Source organism: Piliocolobus tephrosceles, chromosome 10, assembly GCF_002776525.5.
Source record: "Piliocolobus tephrosceles isolate RC106 chromosome 10, ASM277652v3, whole genome shotgun sequence".
Taxonomy (NCBI): domain Eukaryota; kingdom Metazoa; phylum Chordata; class Mammalia; order Primates; family Cercopithecidae; genus Piliocolobus; species Piliocolobus tephrosceles.
The window spans coordinates 101,770,896-101,784,502 of NC_045443.1; positions in this window are offsets into that span (position 1 = coordinate 101,770,896).

Below are 13,607 nucleotides of genomic sequence, written 5' to 3' on the forward strand. Positions count from 1 at the left end.
CAGTGGCTTACGTCTGTAATCCAAGCATTTTGGGAGGCTGAGGAGGGTGCACTGCTTGAGCTCAGGAGTTTGAGATCAGCCTGGCCAACATGGTGAAACCCCGTCTCTACTAAAAATACAAAAATTATCTGGGCATGGTGGTGCATGCTGGTAGTCCCAGCTACTCGGGAAGTTGAGGTGGGAGAATCACTTGAACCCGGGAAGTGGAGGCTGCAGTGAGCTGAGATTGCTGCAGTGAGCTGAGTTTGCATCACTGCACTCCAGCCTGAGTGACAGAGCAAGACTATCTCAAGAAAAAAAAAAAAAAAGGGAAAAAACACTCCTCATTGCCCACACTACTACCACCATGGTTCAAGTCACATCTCCTGAAAAGATTTGGATGTTCTGCCCAAATCTCATGTTGAAATGTAATCCCCAGTGTTGGAGGTGCAGCCAGGTGGGAGATAATTGGATAATAGGGGTACCTTTCTCATGAATGGTTGAGCATCATGCCCTGGATGCTGTCCTCGAGATAGGGAGTGAGTTCTCTTGGGATCCGGTGGTTTAAAAATGTATGGCGCCTCCCCCTCTCCCTCTTGCTCCTGATTTGGCCTTATAAAGTGCCTGCTCACACGCTGCCTTCCACCATGACTGGAAGCTTCCTGAGGCCTCCCCAGAAGTAGATGCCAGCCTTATGCTTCCTATATAGCCTGCAGAACTGTGAGCCAATTAAACCTCTATTTGTATAAATTACCTAGTCTGAGGTATTTCTTTACAGGAATGCAAGGACAACCTAATACATCTCTCATCAGGGTGACTGCAGTGACTTGTCTCCCTTCTTCCACTCTGATACACAGCAGCCAAGATTTCAGATCCTCTGAAAATATAAGTCAAATCCCATCACTCCACTGCTTAAAAATCCCCTATTAACTCCTCATTTCCCTCAAAGTAAAAGATAAAGACTTGTCCAGTGGCCTTGCAAGACAGTGGCAAGCTTCTTCATTCCAAGTTGAACATCAAAAAGATACTGATTGTTCTTTGGTCATAGTGACCAGAAACAACCAGAATCTGTTTTAATCAATCAATAACAATCTCCTGATCAGTGACTTACTTCTGAAAATTAGCCAGTCAGCAACAGCCACACTCTAATAATCCTTCTTTCACAGCTAAAGGTCAACTCATCTCTAAACAGTCCAGCTTCTAAGAGTTCCCCAACCTCCAAACCCCATGCTTCCCAAAACACTATATAAGAGTCGCAGATTCCTTTGTTCAGAGACACTGTTCTTACAAGTACTGCTGTCCTCCGCTTAGCAAGAAATATATTCCGCACTTAATTGTTGCAGATGTGAATGGTGGCCTCTTCACTGGACAACACCCTATGGGATCCTTGATCTATTCCCTTTCCACTCCCCCTCTACCTTCATCTCCTCCTACTTTTTCCTTTGCTAATTGCGCTCCTTGCAGTCCTTATTTCTGCCAGGAATGCTCCTGCCTCAGGGCCTCTGCACTGGCTGTTCCATCTGCCTAGTACATTCTCCCTCAGCCGCATAGCTCACTCCCTTACCTCCTTCCATGCCTTCATGGGGCCAGCCCTGATCACTTATCTAAAAATTGCAATTCCAACTCCCTACCCCCGCTCAGCTATAACCCTCTAACATACTATATCGTTTCCTTATTTGTTATGTTTATGATTTATTGTCTCTCTCTTCCCACTAAAATGTAAGCCCTATGAGGACAAGGAATTTTGCTTGTTTTGTTTACCAATGCATCCCACGCATCTAAAATAGTGTCCAGCATTCACTTGGTACTCAATATTTGTTGAATGAATGGACTTTGAATGTTTCACCTTTTTAGAATATAAACTTCTTTAGTGCAAAGACCTTGTGTTTACCATTGTATTCTCAGAGCCTAAAACAGTGCCTGGCACATAGTAGGTGCTTCATAATTATGTACTAAATGAATGCATGCACAGGTATGGTATAAAATTGTTTTAATTGTAATGTAAATAACCCTGAGATTACGAAAGCCTTATGTGCCATCTTCCTCCACAGAAACACAGTTAATGAACACATTTGAAATTCCTCACATTATTATGATGTGTTAATCAAAAAGTCCAAAACATTCATCACAATTTCCCCAGGTATTAGGTGAGTTAATATACAAAGATGACTAAAAAATTTTTCATCAGTTTGAAAAAGCAGCATGATCACTCTCCTTTCTAGGGCTGTTGAGGCTGAGGACAGGAGGAAACCCTTGTCTCTGATAGGAAGGAAGGGCAGAGAACATTCTTTTCTCATTTCCTTTACTTTTTTGCTTAAACTCTTGGGTCATTTCCAAACTGGTGTCCCTGTCCATTTAATATAACATGGCCATATTAATCTTCCTGAAAACTTGTTTTTTTAAATCCTACATGTGAATGCCAGGTCTTAGAAAACATAGTTTTTATTGTGTTACTACCTTTTAAAAAAATCATGAAAACAACTCTCATCTATGATATAGTTACTACGTATCAGGCACTCTGCTAAATGCTACCTGCATGTTTTCTCATTTCAGCCACACAATGACCTTATGAAATAGGTGTTATTTACCCAACTCAAAAGACATAAAAACAAGCTTATAGTTTAAGAAACCAAGAAGTGACACAGCTGGAAGCCAAGCCTCAAACCTGGCCCCAGTCTCTCTTATAAAAAAGAAACAACTATTTATTCAAAGGGTCCTAAGAGACTTTTCTCTAAAGAAGATACACAGATGGCCAACAAGCATACACCAAGATGCTCAACATCATTAGTCATAAGGGAAATTCAAATCAAACCACAGTGAGATACCACTGCACACCCACCTGGATGGCCAGAATCAGACAGGTCGATCATAACGAGTGTTGTCAAGGATATGGTGAAACTAGAACCTTAACACATTGCTGGTGGGAATGTAAAATGGTACAGCCACTATGGAAGACAGTCTGGCAGTTCTTCAAATAGCTAAACATAAAAGTTACCATTTGACCCAGTAATTCCACTCCTAGGTTTATGCTCAAGATAAATGAAAATATATATCCATACAAAAATTGTACATTTATAACAGCTTTCTTCCTTTATTTTTATTTATTTATTTATTTAGAGACAGAGTTTCACTCTTGTTGCCTAGGCTGGAGTGCAATGGCACGGTCTCAGCTCACTGCAGCCTCCACCTCCCAGGTTCAAGTGATTCACCTGCCTCAGCTTCCCGAGTAGCTGGGATTACAGGCATGCACCACCACGCCCAGATAATTTTTGTATTTTTAGTAGAGATGGGGTTTCACCATGTTGGTCAGGCTAATCTTGAACTCCTGACCTCAAGTGACCCACCCACCTAGGCCTCCCAAAGTGCTGGGATTACAGGTGTGAGCCACCACTCCTGGCTGCAGCTTTCTTCTTATAGCCAAAAAGTGGAAACAACCCAAATGTCCATCAACAAATGAATAGATAAACAAATATGATATATCAATGCAATGGAATATCATTTGGCCATAAAAACAAATGAAGCTGTAATATATGCTACAACGTGGATTAACCTTGAAATCATTATCTAAGTAAAAGGAGTCAGACACAAAAGACCACAGATATATGATTTCATTATATTAAATATCCAGAATAGTCAAATCCATAGAGACAGATTATTCTTTGCTGGGGGCTAAGGGAGGAGATGGGGGAGCCAGAGGTGAGATAGCTAAAAGGTATAGGGTTTCTCTTTGAGGTGATGAAAATGTTTTAAAATTGTGAGGGCTGGGCACAATGGTTCACACCTGTAATCCCAACATTTTGGGAGGCCGGCAGATCACTTGAGGTCAGGAGTTCGAGACCAGCCTGGCCAACATGGTGAAATCCCATCTCTTCTAAAAAAATATACAGATTAGCCAGGTGTGGTGGCAGGTGCCTGTAATCCCAGCTACTTAAGAGGCTAACTCAGGAGAATTGCTTGAGCCTGGGAGGCGGAGGTTGTAGTAAGCCAAGATTGCACCACTGCACTCCAGCCTGGGCAACAGAATGAGATCCGTCTCAAAAAATAATAAGAAAATTAAAGAAAAATTGTGAGGATGGTTGCACAAATCTGCGAGTATACTCAAAAACAGTAAATTGTACACTTTAAATTTGAAAATTGTATGGTATGTAAATTATATTTCAATAAAGCTTTTACCAAAAGGATCCTACCTTTTCATATGTGTTCATATCTTTTTATATTTGAAGCACACACACATTGATAAGCAAAACACTAGATTCTAAGCAAAACACTAAATTCCCAATAGAAAAATGAGCAAAGGACATAAAATAGAAAACTCATAAAAGAAAAAATACAAATGGTTTATGAACGTGTGAGCAGGGAAAAAGGTTTACCTCAAAGACAAATTAAAACAAGGGGAAACCTAATACATAAGCAAATAATTTTACAGCAAAATTTTTTTTGTAGACATGAGGTTTCGCCATGTTGCCCAGGCCGGTCTTGAACTCCTGGACTTAAGCAATCCTCCTGTCTCAGCCTCCCAAAGTTCCGGGATTACAGGTGTGAGCCCCTTCACCCAGCCTGAGATTGGTGTTCTTATATGCTGATAATGGGAGAGCTTTCTAGTAAGCGGCGTGTACTTTGGCAGCTTTTAAGATGTTTTTATTAGCCTGTTCTCACGCTGCTAATAAAGACATACCCAAGACTGGGTAATTTATACAGGAAAGAGGTTTAATGGACTTACAGTTCCACATGGCTGGGGAGGCCTCACAGTGGTGGCACAAGGCACATGAGCAAAGTCTTGTCTTACTTGGCGGCAGGCAAGAGAGCATGTGCAGGAGAACTCCCCTTTAAAAACGCATCAGATCTCATGAGACTTATTCACTATCACGAGAACAACATGGGAAAGCCCCACCCCTATAATTCAATGACCTCCCACTGGGTCCCTCCCAGACACATGGGAATTATGGGAGCTACAATTCAAGATGAGATTTGGGTGGGGACACAGTCAAACCCTATCAGTGTTCTTACACACCTAGTCAAAAAATCTATCACAGGAAATCATTTGTAATACAGCTAATAAGTAGTAAGATATTCATAACAACGCTGTTAACAATAGAAACAATTGGGGAAAACTATGTGGTAAGCAAACTAAAACGGCCCGAAGGCTCTGCACCTCCTAGTATTCACACCTTTGTGTATTGTCCTCCCCTGGGATATGGGCTGGACTTACGGACTCACATCTTTTTTTTTTTTTTTTTTTTTCATTTTTATCTATTTATTTTGCTTTTCTCTATTTTTCTTCTATTATATAGGTTTTTAAACTTTTCCTTTTTAAAATTCTGTACAACTACTATGATTTTAAGAAGGGGAAGAGTTAGAAGCATTTACAGACTTTTCACAACAATGACCCTGCCTGGTAAAACTCTTTTTTCCCCCTCCTTGTTTTCTCACACTTTGCGGTTAATGAGTTTTAAGATTTGCTTTCCCCAAATATCCACCAATTTGTTCATCTTAACAGCTCCATCCAGACATAGAATACAGAAAACCTTAGGGAAGTGTCATAAACTTGGTTGAGGGTCATCAAAGTGCCTCTCTAATTATCAAAGCACTATTATCTTGCTGTTTTAAAAGCAGTGATGTGTTGTTTTTCCTTTTATTTTTTAAATTTTTTATTATATTTTTTGTAGAATCGCTCTAAGCTGTGTCAAGAACAGCCATGAGGCAAGAAGGAGGTTGTCCTCCATTCCCCCTCCATTTGACACAGGGCTACACATACAGCTGCAATAAAAAGTCTGGTCCTTTGGTCCCTAAATAGCTGAAGGAAGAAGAGATAGAGATGCTCAGTGGCCTCCCAGCTATCCTCTGTGCACCGGGCCTGGTTCAGGTGCTTGTAGGCTAGAAAAGCAGCATCTCCTCCCAGTTCCCAGCCCTTCAGCCTCACGTCTGGTCTCGTGTTATTTTGTTTTAAAGTTGCCGTGTGTGCGTGTGGTTTTTTTTATTTTTTTTCATTTTTCTTCATCATCTTCTTTATGTCATATATATTTCCCCCAAACATGTGAACTCTGAACTCCATAGATGCTATCTTTTTCTTGAAGAAATGTTACAGTCACACAGACAGTGTCTGGAGTCTTCAGCTTGATTGATATTGGCTGATATGTCAAGGGTGTCCTCCAACAGTTCTCATATATAAATAGAGAGAGAGAGGTTTATTTATTTAATTTGGTTTGAAGTTCCGGCATACATGTGCAGGTTTTTAAATGGAGCCCGTTCGGCATCCTGCCCTGTTTGAGTCCTGATCTCCCATGGGAGATGCTCCCGCAGGTGTTCAGTCCAGGCGATTGGCACCTTTGGACCGCTTCAGCTGCACCTGGAGCCTCTTCATGCTGACCTGGAAGCTATTCATGGCCTGGATGGCGGTCTGCGCGCTGGCCAGGTTGTTGAAGCTCAGGAAGCCTGTGGATGGAGGAGTTTATTGGACACTGTTCTCCCTGACAGGAGGGGGCCTGGCAGTGTGAGGGCACAGGGTGTTGGGCTGGGGAGAGAGAGGAGTGCCAGGGCGACTCACTTCTAGTGAATGAAAGTCAACAGGCAAAATGGGAGGTCACTTCTAATATTAGATTACAAAATAACCGTGAATTCCATCTTGGGTCACCTTTCTCTCTCTCTCTCTCATTCTCACTGTGTGTGTGTGTGTGTGTGTGTGTGTGTGTGTGTGTGTGTGTGTGTATCTCTATATCTATCAATCTATCTATAGATAGGTCTATATATTTAAATATCTATATCTATAGTTATATAGAGGGATACAGATATGTATAGATATAGATAAATAGAATAAGGAACTGATGTCTCCAGCCAACAGCTGGCAAGAAGCTGAATTCTGCCAATAGCCAAGTGAGTGAGCTTGGAAGTGGGTCTTCTGCTACCTGAGTATTGACATAGCCACAGCCCAGGTGATAGCTTAATTGCAGCACTAAAAAACCCTGAGCCAGAGCTACTCCCAAATTCTTGGCCCTCAGAAACTGAGATAGTAATACTAAATGCTTGGTGTTTTAAGCCATTGAGTTTGGGGATAATTTGTTACACAGCAATAGATAACAAATACAACTTCATTTTCTAACAATTTGAAATGATTAAGAAACATGTCATAAAATAGAATATTATCCTGCTATAAAAATATTTTCAAAGACTTTTTTAAAACATGGGAAGATGTTGAGAATAAAGCAAACTCTAAAGAGATACCATATGATCCCAATTCATATTTACAGGAATACTTACAGAGAAAACCTGCAAGTAAATATGTTGAAGGTCAACAATTTTCTCTGTAAAACAGAACAAGTGCTCAAAGCATTCTTGTTGATTTCAGTTAGGAACTCATTCATTTGGTCCATTTTTATTGAACACCTACAGTGTGTCAGCCAGGCCCTGGGGAGACAATGGAGACAAAAAACCAAGTCCCTGCACTCACGGAACTTATTTCTTGGTGAGCCCTCCTGATGGTTTCTTCTATAGCAGTGGGGATGGAGGTGGAAAGATGGAGTGTAGTGAATGGAGTGTTGATACATTTCAGGTGTAGAACATTTTGGAGCAAAAAAGGAATAAGGCCAGGTGGCTCACACCTGTAACCCCGGCATTTGGGGAGGCTGAGACAGGCAGATCGCTTAAGCCCAGAAGTTCAAGACCAGTCTGGGCAATATGGCAAGACCCCGTCTCTACAAAAAATTTAAAAACTAGCTGGGCATAGTGGCACGTGCCTGTAGTCCCAGCTACTTAGGAGGCTGAGGTGGAAGGATCACTTGAGCCTGGGAGGTTGAGGCTGCAGTGAGCCATGTTCATGTTGCCTGGGCAACAGAGCAAGACTTTATCTCAGACAAAAACAAACAACAACAGCAACAACTAAAGCCAAAAAGGGAATAGTGAAGAAATAGGGTTTACTCTTAGGTGGTAGGTTTGGGTAATTTGAGTGGATGGTAGGATGGGCTGTGGAGTAGAGAGTTTGGTTTTGTGAAAGTTGTCAAAATCAAAATGAAGTCACTAATATTAAGAAAACCCTAACAAGTTATCTTTTTCCTCATGGCAAAGTCTATGAAGAAAGGATCTCCTACTTGTGTACCTGATAACAAAAAAGACTCTGCAAAAACTACAACCTTGCACAAAACATGTTTTTGCAAGAGCATCTGTCCAGCAGCTACCTGTCCAACCTTGGACCAGTATCACCCTTGTTATTGATCTTTGTAGCTAAAGATAATTATTTCAAAACAATTTTGTAATCCTTCTCATTTTTTTTTTCTTTAGAAACCTTTGTCTTCCTTTACCTCCCTGAATACTCACGTAGTTTACAATGGCAGGTGTTTTCCCATTGCAGTGCTCTATTCCCAAATAAACATCATTTTCTTTTAGAGGGCCCCTCTCTGTTATTTAGGTTGCTAGATTAAAATCTTGCTGCTACTAATTACCAGCTGAGTGACCTTGGGTCCACAGGCTACATAATTTGTGTGCCTCAATTTCCTCGTCTGCAAATCGATGACCTTCCTCATCCACTTTGCAGATAACAAGCTAATCCACAGAGTTGTTGGGAGGCATGAGTTAGTATAAAGATCCTCAAAGAGAGCCTCGCACATTGAAAAATAGCTAAGATTATTAGCCATTATTATTATTGTTTTACAACTATTGAGATGAGGATTACAAAAAAAGAAATCAAAATTAAGAATGTGAGTATTTAAAAGGTGTAGTTATTAATTTTTCTCTATTACAGTGGAATCGTGCCACCTATTAAAGTTTACCTAGTTTAACAGTTATGGGAGTAATTGATATACTATGTGATAATTAACACTGTGGATTAGAGGTGGCCAAAGGAAGGAATGAAAGAGCAGTAAATTTTAATAAGGACTCTAGGAAATGACCCTAAAAGGAAAAGATGCTGAGGCAGGCTGAGCCTGGAGGGGAAGAAACTGCAGAGGGAAGTGGAGGAAAGAAAATGGGGGGCCAGAGACATCCCTTCCACCTCTGAAGCCAAGGTGACTCCTCAGGCTGTTCACTGGCTTCAAGCACTGAAAAGGTGATGATGCCGTATCTCCTCCTATGTAATTCAAAATAAAAAGGATGCTTCACTGCAGAGTATGTGGCTAGAAGTCCCACAAAGTTCTGGCTTTTCTCATGATGGACACTTTTATATGTTTCTCAATATCAAATTCTTTTTTAAAAAATTCCTTGCTTCGCTGATCCCCAAGCACATTCTTGGTTTGCCTAATCTGTACTCCCACCTGGAAAGTTGTGGCCACTGACTCCTCAGTCCTTGCCATTTGCTTGGCTGACTCCTATACATCCCTCAGAGAATTTAGTTTAGCTATCACTTCATCCAGGAAGCCTTCCCTGATCCTCCAAGACCAGGTCTTGTAGTTACATCCATCTCTCTCACTAAAGCAGGGGTCCCCAACCCCTAGGCCATGGACCATTAGTGGAACCAGGCTGCACTGCAGGAGGTGAGTAAGTGAGTAGGTAAGCAAGCGAAGTTTCATCTGTATTTACAGCCGCTCCCCATCATTCACATTACTGCCTGAGCCCCGCCTTCTGTCAGATCAGCAGCAGCATTAAATTCTCATAGGAGCATGAATCCTATTGGAACGGTTTATGCCAAGGATCTAGGTTGTATGTTCCTTATGAGAACCTAATATCTGATGATCTGTCACTATCTCCCATCACCCCAAGATGAGACTGCCTAGTTGCAGGAAAACAAGCTCAGGGCTCCCACTGATTCTACATTATGGTGATAATTATTTCATTATATATTACAATGTAATAATAATAGAAATAAAGTGTACAATAACTGTAATGCATTTCAATTGTCCTGAAACTAACTCCCCTCCCCAACCACCACCATCTGTGGAAAAATTGTTTTCCATGAACCCGGTCTCTGGTGCCAAAAAGATTGGGGACAGCTGCACTAAAGCATATTTCCCTCTGGAATGAAATTCTTTTTTTTTTTTTTTTTTTTTTTCGAGACAGGGTCTCTGTGTCTCCCAGGTTGGAATGCAGTAGCATGATCACGGTTCAGTGCAGGCTCAAGCGATCCTCTCACCTCAGCCTCCAGAGTAGCTGGCACTACAGGCACGTACCATGCCAGGTTAAATTTTTTTAAATTATTTTTTATAGAGATGGAGTCTCCTTATATTGCCCAAGCTGGTCTTGAACTCCTGGACTCAAGCGATCTTTCCACCTTGGCCTCCCAAAATGCTGGGATTACAGGTGTGAGTCACTGTGCCTGGCCTGGAATGTAGATTTGTGGAGAGCCAGACCATGTCTCTCTTTTTCATCCCTGCACCCGCTGTGCCTAGAACAGTGCCTGGCTCCAAGCTGAATAAATGTGTACTAAATGGGCTGGGCATGGTGGCTCATGCCTGTAAACCCAGCACTTTGGGAGGCCGGGGCAGGTGAATCACGAGGTCAGGAGATGGAGACCATCCTGGGCTAACACAGTGAAACCCCGTCTCCACTAAAAATACAAAAAAATTAGCCGGGCATGGTGGCGGGCACCTGTAGTCCCAGCTACTCGGGAGGCTGAGGCAGGAGAATGGCGTGAACCCAGGAGGCGGAGCCTGCAGTGAGCTGAGATCGTACCACTGCACTCTAGCCTGGGTGACAGAGCAAGACTCTGTCTCAAAAAAAAAAAAAAAAAAAAATGAAGAAGAAGAAGTACTAAATGAATAAATTATTGAAAGAGTGATTCCACTTCACCCCATGTCCCCTGACTCCTCCACCTCCAACAAACACCTGGTCAGAGTTATCCCGCAGGCTCGGGATAGGTCCCTCCCACCCGTCTCCAGAGCTCTTACACTTCTGCTGCCTCAAAATCAGAGACCTTCCCACCTGCATGCCTCCGATTCCACACTGATTGAGTTCAATGAGAACCCAGTCAAAGGATAAAAAATTATAAGCACAGACAAAATTTCCACAACTGAATTTTCTGAGCCCTAGGTGATAAAGTTGAAGAAACAAAGCATTTACGACCTCACTCTGAGGGGGTCTCCGAGTTTTATGAAGTATTAAGTAAAGAATTTTCTGCAAACTGCCCCTTCCCAACTTGGCACAATCCTGTCTTAATCACTTTCCTAAATAGGATTTTCCTGACAGGAAAGGCTCCCCCGACTTTGTTTGCCTATAATTAGTCACAGATTCAACAGCAGAATTGCTAAGAAATTCTTTTTTTTTTTTTTTTTTTTGATGGAGTCTCACTCTGTCGCTCAGGCTGGAGTGCACTGGCGTGATCTCAGCTCACTGCAACCCCCACCTCCCGGGTTCAAACAATTCTCATGCATCAGCCTCCTGAGTAGCTGGGATTACAGGTACCCACCACCATGTCCCACTAATTTTTATGTTTTTAGTAGAGACGGGCTTTTGCCACGTTGGCCAGGCTGATCTCAAACTCCTGACCTCAAGTGACCTGTCCACCTCGGCCTCCCAAAGTGCTGGGATTACAGGCATGAATCACTGCACCCAGCCAGAATTGCTAAAAAATTCTTGAGACCATCTAGCTCAAAGCTTACAAACTCCTATCCGGTTGCCTTTGCAGGCAGCATACTTACTTTTCTTCACCTATACAAGTCTGGGGGGTTTGTACCCCAAACTTTGGGAGGGATTTAAATGTATTTTGGGGAAAGCCATGGCTTCTTTCATTTCTCCCAGGCCCCACCACCAACCCCTGGCTTCTACCAAGCTATTTCTCAGTTTATGTTACCAACCTGGCCTCTGATGACAGACCTGAGTTTTGGCCACTGAGGCTGTTTCAACCTCCAACCCATTCCAAAAATTCCTTCCCCAGCTGTCTCGTGTAGGGATGTCCTTGCCTTCCAAGCCCAGTTCAAGTCCCAGACCTCCTCTGGGAGACCCATCTCTATTCCCAGCCCCACCTTGCCTTTTCCTTCCGTTTTTCATGTGGTTACTGGTTGTGCTCACATCACAGGTGCAGAGACAGGGAAACTCCGAAGAGGCCTGCTGCTGTTTTTCATCCAGAATAGGCTTCCCCACTTCTTCTGGGAAATGTACATTTCCCTGACTCCAATTGTGAGGTTCCAATAGGAACAGAGAGCAGACCACTCTCTTCTGACAGATCCCAACCCCTTCGCCCCTGGTGATTGGTGCACGATTGGGCACCTGATTCAAGCCAGGGCAGACATGAGCCTCTCTTGCCCCACTGGATACAGTCTTTGAACCAGGCCAGAACCCTTACCCAGGATTTGTAAACTTGACCCCAGGGAGAGCAAGGGTCAGTCCCTCTCTGGTGTCAAAGCTGGGTGGAGCTGCCCTGGTAGCTGTTGCTTGACTTGTCACCAGTCCTGGGGAGAAAGCCAAAACACTAAGAGAACAGCAGAAAGGAGAAACAGAGGAGAGACTCTGCAGAATTCAAGTCTCTAGTTCTCCATTTCGTCTAAGCTAGTACTGGTTGTATCCCGTGTCAGGCATGGTCCCAGACATAATAACTAAAAGAGAAGTTAATTTCATTCACTGTGATACTTCTTGACATCTCCAGTCATCTGAGTTAACATATATCACCTCTGGCCGAGCATGGTGGCTCACACCTGCAAACTCAGCACTTTGGGAGGCAGAGATGGGTGGATCACCTGAGGTCAGGAGTTTGAGACCAGCCTGGCCAACATGGTGAAACCCTGTCTCTATTAAAAATACAAAACTTAGCCAGGTGTGGTGGCGCACTCCTGTAATCCCAGCAGAGGCTGAGGCAGGAGAATTGCTTGAAGCTGGGAGATGGAGGTTGCAGTGAGCCGAGATCATGCAACTGCACTTCAGTCTGGGTGACACAGCGAGACTCCATTTCAAAAAAAAAAAAAGCACATATTACCTCTTAAATAATATGCAATGCAAAATAAATTATTGCAAGGCTTTTCGTTAGCGACACAAGGCAAGGATCCCAGAGAGAACCCAGGATGAGAAGTACGCAGGGCTTGAGCGACAAGAAAGAGGACTTCAAAAAGGGGAGACACTTCTGAACTAGGCTTTACATTTTTAAGATATTCAGCTAAAAAAATGTTTTCTCACATTTTATGGCACTAAAATAGAGCTTTTACAGGACACCTGCTCATTTAGAAAACTATTAGGTAGGTGGGGCATGGTAGCTCATGCCTGTAATCTCAGCACTTTGGGAGGCTGAGGTGGGAGGATTGCTTGAGCCCAGGAGGTCGAGGCCACAGTGAGCCAAGATCGTGCCACTGCACTCCAGCCTTGGCAACCAGAGTGAGACCTTGTCTCAAAAAAATTTTAAAAAGGCCAGGTGGGGTGGCCCATGCCTGTAATCTCAGCACTTTGGGAGGTTGAGGCAGGCAGATCAAATGATGCCAGGAGTTCAAGATGAGCCTGGCCAACACAGTGAAATCCCATCTCTACTAAAAATACAAAAATTAGCTGGGTGTGGTGGCACATGCTTGTAGTCCCAGCTACTCGGGAGGCTGAGGCACGACAATCTCTTGAGCCTGGGAGACGGGAGTTGCAGTGAGCTGAGATCACACCACTGCACTCCAGCCTGGGTGAGAGAGGGAAACTATGCCTCAAAAAAAGAAAGAAAGAGAGAAAGAGAGAGAGAGAGAAAAGAAAGAGAGAAAGAAAGAAAGAAAGAAAGAAAGAAAGAAAGAAAGAAAGAAAGA